Consider the following 11,032-nt stretch of genomic DNA (forward strand, 5'->3'; position numbering starts at 1 on the left):
CTCGATCACTTGCATTAGTGTTATTTCTGTTATTAGTTACCATTAGAATAGGTATCACAATGGTTAGTAATAACCAGATGGACATTGGTGTTAAAACACTACACAAACAATAATTAATTCATCTTTGTTTTAGATTAGATTCTGGGCGTTCAGTCACTTTTGTTTCTGCCATTTTAGTATTCTACAATTAATCTAAAATTATTTCAGAAACATTAAAAATCTAAATTCTATTCTAAAAAAAATCTTTATGTGATCCCACACTTCAAGAGCTTTTGCGTCTTTCCCCTCTTTCTTTATTCTCTTTTCTTCTTTGGTTTCTTTATCAATTTACACCCTTTGTGTCAAAGTCTTTTCCTTTTAAGGTGGTCTCAATTTGCTTTCATCAGTTCTTTCAATAGAAACATTTTCTTGTTCTTCATTCAGATCAAGATTTTCAAATTCCTCAAGAATGACATATGTCCATTCAGGAGCCTTATATTTTCTGCTCGGAACTCTCACTCTTCTCGATTTCCATAAATACTTTTTTCCTGATCGTTCTTGCTCCACTTGACTTGATACTTCATTTACTTGTTCTAATTCTTTTCCAGTTTTCCTTCTCACAAAATATATCAGTGTTTTCACTCCACTTGGCCAGTGATCACCTTTTCTGATCCTCTTTGTTTGTACTGCCTTTTCACCTTCCTCGCCTATTTCTAATGTTCTTTTATTTTCTCTTTCTTTTTGCTGAGTTTGTTCTGGACATTCTGATCTCTTATTTTCTGTTGATTGGACTTGTTCTTGATCTTTCAGTCCTTCTCTTCCTGACTCTTATTGATCTGGATTTTCTGTAGTGGGTTCTTCTGTTTGGCTCAATGATTAGAGCGGCAGACCCTGATGCAGAGGTCTAGCCCGGGACCAGGGTTCAATTCCCCGCCTCGGCGGGTCTTGGGCTAAAAAATTCCACGGACCTGATAATTCTCACCTTGGTGCCTATTCCAATCATGGAGTCCCACTCTGCAACTCTGGGCAATAACTTGCTTAATCTCCACAACGGTCCCCCACAACGCTAAGGATGCCTGGCCTGCACCTTGGGGGTGCCCAGGAGTGGACGCCTCACAGGGAAAGCCAGGATGGGTTCCACAGCGGTATTCGTACAAGCGCCTTGAGACCCTTGCGGGTGAGTAGTGCACTATAGAAGTATCAAATTTACATTTACATTTAACTGAATTTGTTCTGAACCTGTCAGTCTTTCTTTATCTTCTTTTGGTTGTGCTTGATCTGGATTCTCTGTTTCAATTTGTTCTGTTTTTTCAGTTTCTTGTTCTTCCTCGGTCTCTAAAGCAGTCTGCTGAGACCCAGTAACTGGTGCCCACCCTACTTGATTTGTACTTGGTTGCTCATCATCGATGTGTTCTTCAGAGTCTGTTTCTCTGATTTCTTCGACTTCACAACTTTCAGCTTCTGGTTCTTCTCTTTGTTCTACCAGTTGCTGCTTTTATCATTCATGTGGACTTGGGGCTCTTTGTGTATGACTGGCATGGATTCAGTTTGGCAAGCCAGAACACTTCACTGCTATTGTCGTGACCAATATAACTTGATGGGGTCCTTTCCACCTGGGTTCTAAACACAGTTTCCTCGTGTGCTTCTTTACCACGACCCAGTCTCCTGGACACAAATCATGAGCTTGATTCGGCTATGTTGTGGTTGCATCTTCTCCAACCTGTTGAGACACAGAGCGTACCAGATCAGCTAGTCCTTTACAATAGTTCAATACTAGATCATCAGTTATATTCATCAGTTTGTTTCCAGGTACAAATGCTTGTCTCATTGCTCTTCCCATGAAAATTTCATGAGGACTCAATCCCGATCTTCTGTCAGGAATGCTTCTAAGACTCATCAATACAAGGGGCAAAGCATCAGGCCATTTCAGTGAAGTGGATGCACATACTTTCCCTAATCTGGATTTTATCGTGCCATTTCCCTAATCTGGATTTTATCGTGCCATTGAGCTGCTCAACTACTCTAGAGGCTTCTGGTCGATAGGCACAATGTAATTTCTGCTCAATTTTGAAAGCTTTACAAATTAATTTAATTATCTCATTATTTAAATGAGGTACTCTATCTGATTCCAAAGTGACTGGAAATCCAAATATGGGAATGAGCTCTCTCAACAGTAGCTTGGCAACTGTGAGACTGTCATTCCTTCTTGATGGATAGGCTTCCACCCATCGAGAAAACAGACATCCGATGACAAGGACATACTTCAGAACGTTGCACGGTGGCAACTCTATAAAATCAAGTTGCAGTCTTGTAAATGGTCCCTCTGCCTTTCCAATTTTTTCCCAGCTGACAACTGTTTTTCTACTTGGGTTTTGCTGTTGACATGTCAAACATTGCTGGTAGAGACTCTCTGCAACTTGCCAAAACTTGGGATTGTACCATGTCTGTCTGAAATGCCTAATCATGGCATCCCTCCCAATGTGTGTAGCTCCATGATATACTCTTGCCATTTGTGACAACAAACTATCTGGCATTATTGGCTACCATCTGGACACACCCAGACTTCATCATCTGCATTTCTTGTACAACCTGATTTAATCCAGAGTTCCTTTTCCTTGAAATCTGCCTCATCCTGTAACTGCCTGACTTCATTGTTAACTTCTTTTTCCAACCCTCTGTTTAAAGACACTGTATTTCGAGCACAAAATTGTGCAACTTGGTCAGCATATTTGTTGCCTTGTGTCACATAATTATTTTCTGACCTATGTGCGGCACATTTGACCACTGCAATTTCTTTTGGCAATTGTAGGCCTTCCAATAATTATTTGACATTTTTATCATTTCTGATAGGAGAACCTGAAGATAGTTGGCCAAAGTCATGCACAACCCCAAAACCATATTGACTATCCGTAAATATGGTTACTCTAAACCTTTTCCCAATTTTGCACGCCTTTGTTAAAGCTATCAATTCGGCAATTTGTGCAGACCTGACTCCTTTTAAATAGGATGCTTCCAGAGTATCAGATACGGTACATACAGCATTGGCAGAACTCGATTCTCCATCTTGCCTCCGCAAACATGACCTGTCAACAAACAATACATAGTCTGATTCTTCCAATGGGACATCACGGATGTCTGTTCTGGACTTTGTACACATTTCTGTTACATCCAAACAATCATGATCAATTTCCTCTTTTATTTCTTCACAGTATGGATCTGGCAACAAGGTTGCCAGATGTACTGTGGTGCATCTTACCACACTTACATTTTCAGCACCCAGAATCACTCTTTCGTATTTAGTCAGCCGACTAGGGGTCAAATGATGAGTATGAGTCCTTGTCAAAAGGATCTTAACTAAATGTGGCACATATACCTTTAAGGGATGTTCTATTACAATTGATTCACTCTGTTTCAGACTCACACAAGTAGCAGCTACTGCTTTTAGGCAGCCAGGCAATGCTGAAGCCACTGAATCCAGAGTAGTGGAAAAGTATGCCACTGGACGTCATGACAATCCATGTCTCTGGGTTAAGACTGAAAATGCACATCCTTACCTTTCACAACAGAACAATGCAAATTCTTTTGCATAGTCTGGCATTCCTAATGCGGGTGCTTGACACAAGCAATTTCTCAGTTTTATGAATGCTTCCTTACTTTCATCATCCCATTCAATCGGATCTATCACATCCTTTCGTGTCAACCTTATTAAAGGCTTTGCAAGCAATGAGAATCCACTAATCCACAGACGACAGTATCCAATCACCCCCAAACACATTCCTACTTCTTTCTTAGTTTTAGGCAAACTCATTTGTTTAAACACTTTTATTCTTTCTGTTGTTACTTTTCTCACTCCCTTTTCTATCTTGTGTCCTAAATATTGAACTTCTTGTTGATAGAATTGTAATTTTTCTGGTGGTACCTAGTGTCTACATTCTGCTAAACGATTCAGTGAAGCAATTGTGTCAGTGACACAAGCCTCTTGAGTCTTTGATGCCATCAGTAGGTCATCAATATACTGAACAAAAAACGATTTTCCTGGCATAACCAATGTTTTCAAACACTTTTTCAGGATCTGATTGAAAATCGAGGGGCTCTCTGTGTAACCTTGAAGAACTCGGCACCATGCCAAAACATGGTCTCCAAACCGGAATGCAAAAAGATATTGACTATCCGGATGCAAAGGAATCGAAAAGAATGCTTGGCACAAATCAATCACCGTGTACCAATGTGCATCACATGGTATCTGATAAAAGATCATCGCTGGATTTGGTACTACCAGACAACAGGGTACTACTATCTTATACATTTTCCTCAAATCTTACACTATTCTATACTTGCCACTAGGCTTTTTAAGCCCCATGATTGGTGAGTTACAAGGGCTGCCCATGATTTATTTCAAAATTCCTTGCTCAATCATTTGATCAATTACTGGAGCAACTCCTGCTTTGACTTCTAGACTCATTCTGTACTGGGGTGTATTCGAATAAACTGCACATTCCTTTACCATGATTTTATTGGGTCTACATTCTCCATCAGACCAATTTATTTTCCTGACAAATCCTACACATCTGATCTCACCGTGTTTCTCAGCTCATCAGGCAGACTGCTCTCAGTAAGAAGTGAAAACATCTCATCCACTTCTGTCCCTTGTTTTGCTAGCATCACCTTAAATGTGACATCTTTATCAGATGTTTGGAAAGCCACCCCATCAGGCGTACAATAGATAGTGCAGTTCATCTTGCACAACAAATCTCTCCCTTACAGATTCACTGGACTTAAATCACACACCACAAACCGATGCATGTCTCTGAAATTTCCAATATTTACTTCTATTGGCTTAGTGACTGGGGTCTTTATCTGCTTATTTGAGACTCCTACAACTTAGATAGTTTCTCTCGAGAGGGGTAGGTTTGGAATTTCTACTGCTCTCACAGTATAACGGGTATCACCAGTATCCACTAGGAAAGTGATGTCATTACCTTCCACTTTTCCGTCAACAAATGGACCTGACTGATCTACCACCAAGGATGCGCCAAGCACACATTCTTAATCCTCCCTCAGGCACCGTCATTGAGACGCGTCTGAATCACTCTCATTACTTTGCATCCAATATTGTTGAACCGCCTGTGTATTCTTACCACTCTCTCCACGGAATCCGGTGTTCACACATTATCTCTGCGCCTGAGCGTTCGTATGATTTGGCATAGGAGCTTGTGGCACCTGTAATTGAGGAGTAACTACCTGTTGCTGTTGCTGCTGGTTCACAACCACCTCATTCTGCATCTGTGGATTTAAAATTTGATTTACCCCATTACTCTGTTGAATATTTCTACACTCATTCTTCCAATGTCCATGCTTTCCACACGCATGACAAGGATATTTCTTTCTCGCTTCCTCTCTACTCATTCATCCTTTTCCCTTATTTCCATTCGATACTTGACTATTCTGATTCTGACCATTCGTCTGGTTATCATTTTGAAAACCAGAATTTGCCTCTTGGTGTTCATGCCAACTTCACTTGCGCCCATATCATTTTCTCGTTCAGCTTATTGTGCTTTGCATCAATATCATCACTACAATACTTTACATACTTTAAGATGTCATCTATGGGCTTGCTCTGCCAGCAAAGCTTATGTTGCTGAATCATCTGACTAATTTCTGATCTTAATCCATACACAAATGTCCCATATCCTTATCTCCAATATTTTCAAATCCACTATACTGCTTGAACACCTGAAATAACCTTTCATAATATGCATCCACTGACTCTTTCAGGTCTTGAGTTGTTCTGTCGATCTTAACCCAATCTGTTTCTTTTGGAGGAATTTTGCCTTTTAAAAAAGTAATCACCTGATGATACTTTTTCATCACCTCTTCTGAAGGTGCACCTGTCCTTGCATCCCTAGGATACTCTTCAGCTGGCCAATCAACAGTAATCTTACATTCTGTCCACAAATCAGTTGGCACCACTATGTCAAACAGGCCATCCAAATCCTTCAACAAAACCTTTGAGACTTTCACAAACCTTTCTACCTGCCTATACCATTCAACCGGTTTTTCTCTTAATCGGGGAAAATTATTTGTAAAAGACAAAATATTCTGTTTAGATCAAGGAACATGAACATATCCACCACCAGGAACTTCTCTTTGGACACATTCTCTCAGCCTGTTCTGTTTCTTTTAGTGGAAATGCAGATGTTTCCTTTGTAGCTGCTTCATCCCTTTTTCTTGTCCATCTACCTCTCCATTTGTCTACATCTCCACATTTCTTCAAGATATACAACAATTATTTTATCTTCAATCTCCTTCCTGATGCATTTAGACTCTCCAAATACTTTTCTGTAAATTTGACCTATATGGTTTTTGTAATATGTTTGACTTTTCTACGACTATTCCAAATTTTGAAGCTACTTGTACTATCTTTTCATGGAGATTCTTTGCTTTCCAAGTTATACTTTTACACAAAAACAACAATTCCTCATCTCCATACAAACCTATTCTATCTGAATTTATGGTACCAATAATCATTTCTTCCAAATCTACTCTCAACTTGCTTACATCAATATTTTGTTTCTGGGGTCTTTTCTTCTCAAGTCCCTTTGCCCATTCCTCTCGGTCCTCTGGTGAAAACCCTTTAGAATTCCCTGCTACTGGAGTAACAATTGGTTCTTTTCGTCTTATATTCATTGGTGAATTTCTCTTCGGAGTTTCAGTCACTGTCTCAAGATTAGGGAGATCTAGTAATGAGACATTTGAATCACTCTCACTAATTTGATCTTCTAACATCACTACCTCTTTTCTAGCATTAATTTGTGGGACTGTCACTGTTTGTAATTTCATGGTATCTCGCTTATCACCATACAAGGGAATAACAGGACATATTGTTACTGGTACTGTCAATGCTTCAGCATTCAAACCTAATTGATTTATTTTCTTAATTATTTCTTCTGTTGTCTTATTCAATGCATCTCCTTCCTTTTCCTGTAACACTCGGGTGACTGTTGGATCATATAGAACCTGTGGAAATAATAGAGTTCCCATCATTGGTGCACTTGGGGTTGTATCTCTAGCACTTTCTAGATGAGGTGGAGGTCTAAAATATCTTCTAATAACTCATCATCAGATTCATCACATCCTGTTCCTGTCAAACTTATGTGTTTCGTTTTTTCTTTATACTTATTCCCTACTTGATCTTCAGCCATCAACACTGGATACAAACCCTCCGTTACTACAGCTCTACACCATCTTTTCATCTGATCCCTCGAGTGTCAAATGGGTATCTAGGTAAGAATCCTCTATTAATTCTTCTACCTCCTCTGTATTTTTTTCGCTCAAATGCTTCAACTTCCCATTCCTCCAAAGCTTCATACTGTGTCAACCTAGGATTTTGGTTCTAATGAATTCATCCAATTTCTAAAATTCTGAAGAATCCTTACATTGAACGTACCATGTTCTTTGTAAGCTAGAACACCATCACCTTTCGTATATTCCACCCAATTTTCCAACCAAACATACGTATGATGTCCTCGTTCCATCATCATAAAGGAAGCAGGCGTATTAGGAGGTGGCATAAGAATTCCCTCCCTAGTCACTACACGCTTATCCTTCTTAAAGAAATTGTTGACTTTATTAATCAACTTCATTTCTCCGACTCCTGTAACTAACAAGCTCAGTAAACGAATCCAGGAAACTCTTTCCTATTTGCTAACACTCGTCCTATACCATCGCGACTCACACCAACAGTCCAATCAAGGCTAACTACGTGCTCTCTTCTGCAACCTATACTAGCACAGTTCTTGTCTACTGGCCACTTTGAGCTTTATAACACACCCACTTGTCTGACCAATGCCAGTGCGGTTCTTAGTGACGTCGGTATTACTCTTACTTGTTACATGCCCGCTGTCTCAACCAATACCAGCGCGGCTCTCTGTGACGTCAGTATGACTCCTGCTACTGACCCTCCCTTTACAAGGTAATACGATAATGCATTTTCTATCCTTTCTTTATAAAATTCTTCTGTTAGTAACAATGTAAAAACAGCGCTACTCTGTCTGCTCCACTAAACCAAAGATAGTTTTCTTCACTCGCTTCAAAGAGAAAGTACTTCCTTTCACTATGAGTAAAAACGACTGTTTACCCATCACTTAAACTTGGGGAGGACCTATTACTCCTCTAGAGATACTCCTCCTTTAGGTAAGGCCAATGTTTCACAGGTAGACCCTTCACTACCACTCACACTCTACTCTTATGTGATATAGTCCCTATTATAACACCTACAGCCCTCCGTAGCTTTTAGATGTTATGACAGCAGACAAGTAACCTTCTGCAGTGTGATTTCCTTACCACACTTTTCTAAATTCCATTCCTGGGATTCCCAGGTATCTCTGTACCTGTACTTCCAGACAACATATAACGCAACACTAACTCTTTGTGTTAAACATATAGTAAATAATCAATAGTAAATAATCAATAAACAATAATCACCAAACTAATCAATAATAACCATAACTCTGCTACCAGAAAAACTGATCCAGCGGGAAAACCCCATGGATGAACAATTCACAAAACAGATATTTCAATAGGGCCCATACACCTTCATTTAGGCATTCATACACAATCCCTGGGCAATCCGCGGGGGAGTCAAGTTTTATAATTCACCTAAGTTCTGATTAACTAGTTTCCTGTGAAACATAAAATATTCCACATAACCTCAACTGCCTAACTAATCTTCACGAATCAACACTATTTCCTCTCGTCGATGGACCATTAGTTGAGTTAGTTGATGGTGATATTAACAACTATCTATCTAATCCACAGTTCTTAATAAAATAACCACAGACTCTGGGTAAGATTTGTTACTTTTATCGAAGACTTTAGTCATAAATCGAACGTTCGTTTAATACAGATTCACAGTGCAGACTCCATTATTCTTTATCATGAGAGAAAATCTCATTTAGCAATTACATTCACTTACACAGACTTCATTCAACAATTCAAAATGCAAAGAATGGATAGATGAAGAGACAAAAGCGCATAATAAAATACATTTGCACGGAAATATGCAAATTTTAAGACAGAATGACATTTACCAAATGAAATGCTGAAAACCACCCCTCTGGCCAAAGGACTGGTGGAGGTCTCCTGAATTTAGGATCAAGAGACAGAGGACTATAGGACAGCAATAGGACAGGGCAGATACTTACTATGCTTATCTATAAACCCAACACACCGGGGCGCATCCCTCTCTTACACTCTCTCCCTCCTCGATATTCTTCCAGAATCTTCAAATCTAATCAGGCTGTCTTTGGATCTGAGTCTTCCCAGTCTGCTTTCTTTTCTCCCTCAACATCGATGTATGTGGACTCTCTCTTTTAATTAATTTTTGACACCCTAGTTATAGTCTTTATTCCTACATGTCCCACCCTCAAAGTTGCAAACATCGATGAAATACGGAATATGATTGGACAGGGCTAGGGAAGTTTTCGTCACACCATGCTGACATATTAATTTTATTAAAGTTCTTTTTGTCTTGTAAACCCTTCCCCTTAGCTCATTCACTACTTTAATTCTCATACATGTATTGTTGCAATATTAATTAACATTCTATACAGGCTCCATTGACGAGGGATTCTCATCTACGTTTTCTCACGTCTTCTGTCCTTGTTCCTTGGCAGTCATTCAGCTCTTGCGGTCATCGGGTCATCTCACGTATTCACTGAGCATGTGTGAGTCGCCATCTTTTCTTATTGCTACTGGTGTAGACAGGTCCAAATATACTCTATTAATAAAGAGATCATAAACAGACGTTAATTTCTCAAATATATAATTCTCACTGTTCACCACCCACTCTACTCCATCCCATGTTATTATTATTCTCTTGAGCAAAAGCATTCGTATTAGCAGCTTTCTTTTAAGTTCAAGCAAGCATATGCCGAGCATGTGGCTCCTCGAGACCACGTTAGTCCTTCTTGCGCATGCGTGAGAGTTTTCCCTCTCAAAGCTGGTTATTCACGTTATCTCTACGTCATTCTGGGTTGCACATGCGCAAAGCATTTTTCCGATTCAGAGCGGGTTTTAGTCGCGTTTCATTTTATTGCACATTAGTTAAGCATGCGTAAAGCTTTTCTCCCCATGTGTTGGTGTCTGGTGCGTATTAGTCTCATCTTATCTACAGTTTTAGCGATTAGTAAACGTTAAGGAAGGATTTCTCCGAGCAAGTTTTGTTTTCTTGAATCCTTGCTCCATCACTGTGAACAGGGGAAATATCTGGAGGAGTCAACTGGCTTTGGGCTTGTTTGGATAGGCCTTTGCATGCAGAGGGAATGTGCTGGGCCGCGCTGAGGACTCTGCCTCCTAATTGAACTTTACACTGCTCTGTGAGGGAATCCTCCTCTTCAATTTTGAACAGTGCCATTGTGACCCATTGGGAGCCTTTTAGGACCCCTAAATGTTTTCTCATTGCCTGCACTTTGCCCTTTGCCCTGAAAAAGGAGGGGGGGGGGCATTTCTGGTCACGCTTATACCAAGAAACAATTAAGATACCAAAATGTGTTGTGTAGTTCCTATAAAATCTATATAGTATCTGCACGTTTAGACAACATACACTGTACGATTGGTGTCAGACTGATTCTGGACACCTCCACCAGGTATGTTGCCCTGTGTACCAGTTAGCTCACAGTGCCACTAGAAACTCCTCTTACAAGGGAGAGATAGTTCTTGGCAACTATCGAACATGACAACCCTGATCCCTTAAGACCGTGGAAACAGTGTACTACTTTTCGCTCAGTCACTCGTGCTCACTTAGTCTCAGAGAGATACACAGAATAAACGGTATGGACGTTTTTTAATAAGCATTTATTGAACAGTCGTTATTCTAGTGTAAAATAGGTGTGCTGAAATAACATTAGACAGTACCAGATATAAATGATTAGAAGCACTAGGAAAGTAAACGGATGGTAGATTTCTACCATTTTGCTATAACCATGAATACAGGCAAGTATATATAATACATGACAATAAAATGCGTACTCCTATGATGATATCCTAACTAGAT

Source organism: Triturus cristatus, chromosome 4_1, assembly GCF_964204655.1.
Source record: "Triturus cristatus chromosome 4_1, aTriCri1.1, whole genome shotgun sequence".
Classification (NCBI taxonomy): Eukaryota; Metazoa; Chordata; class Amphibia; order Caudata; family Salamandridae; genus Triturus; species Triturus cristatus.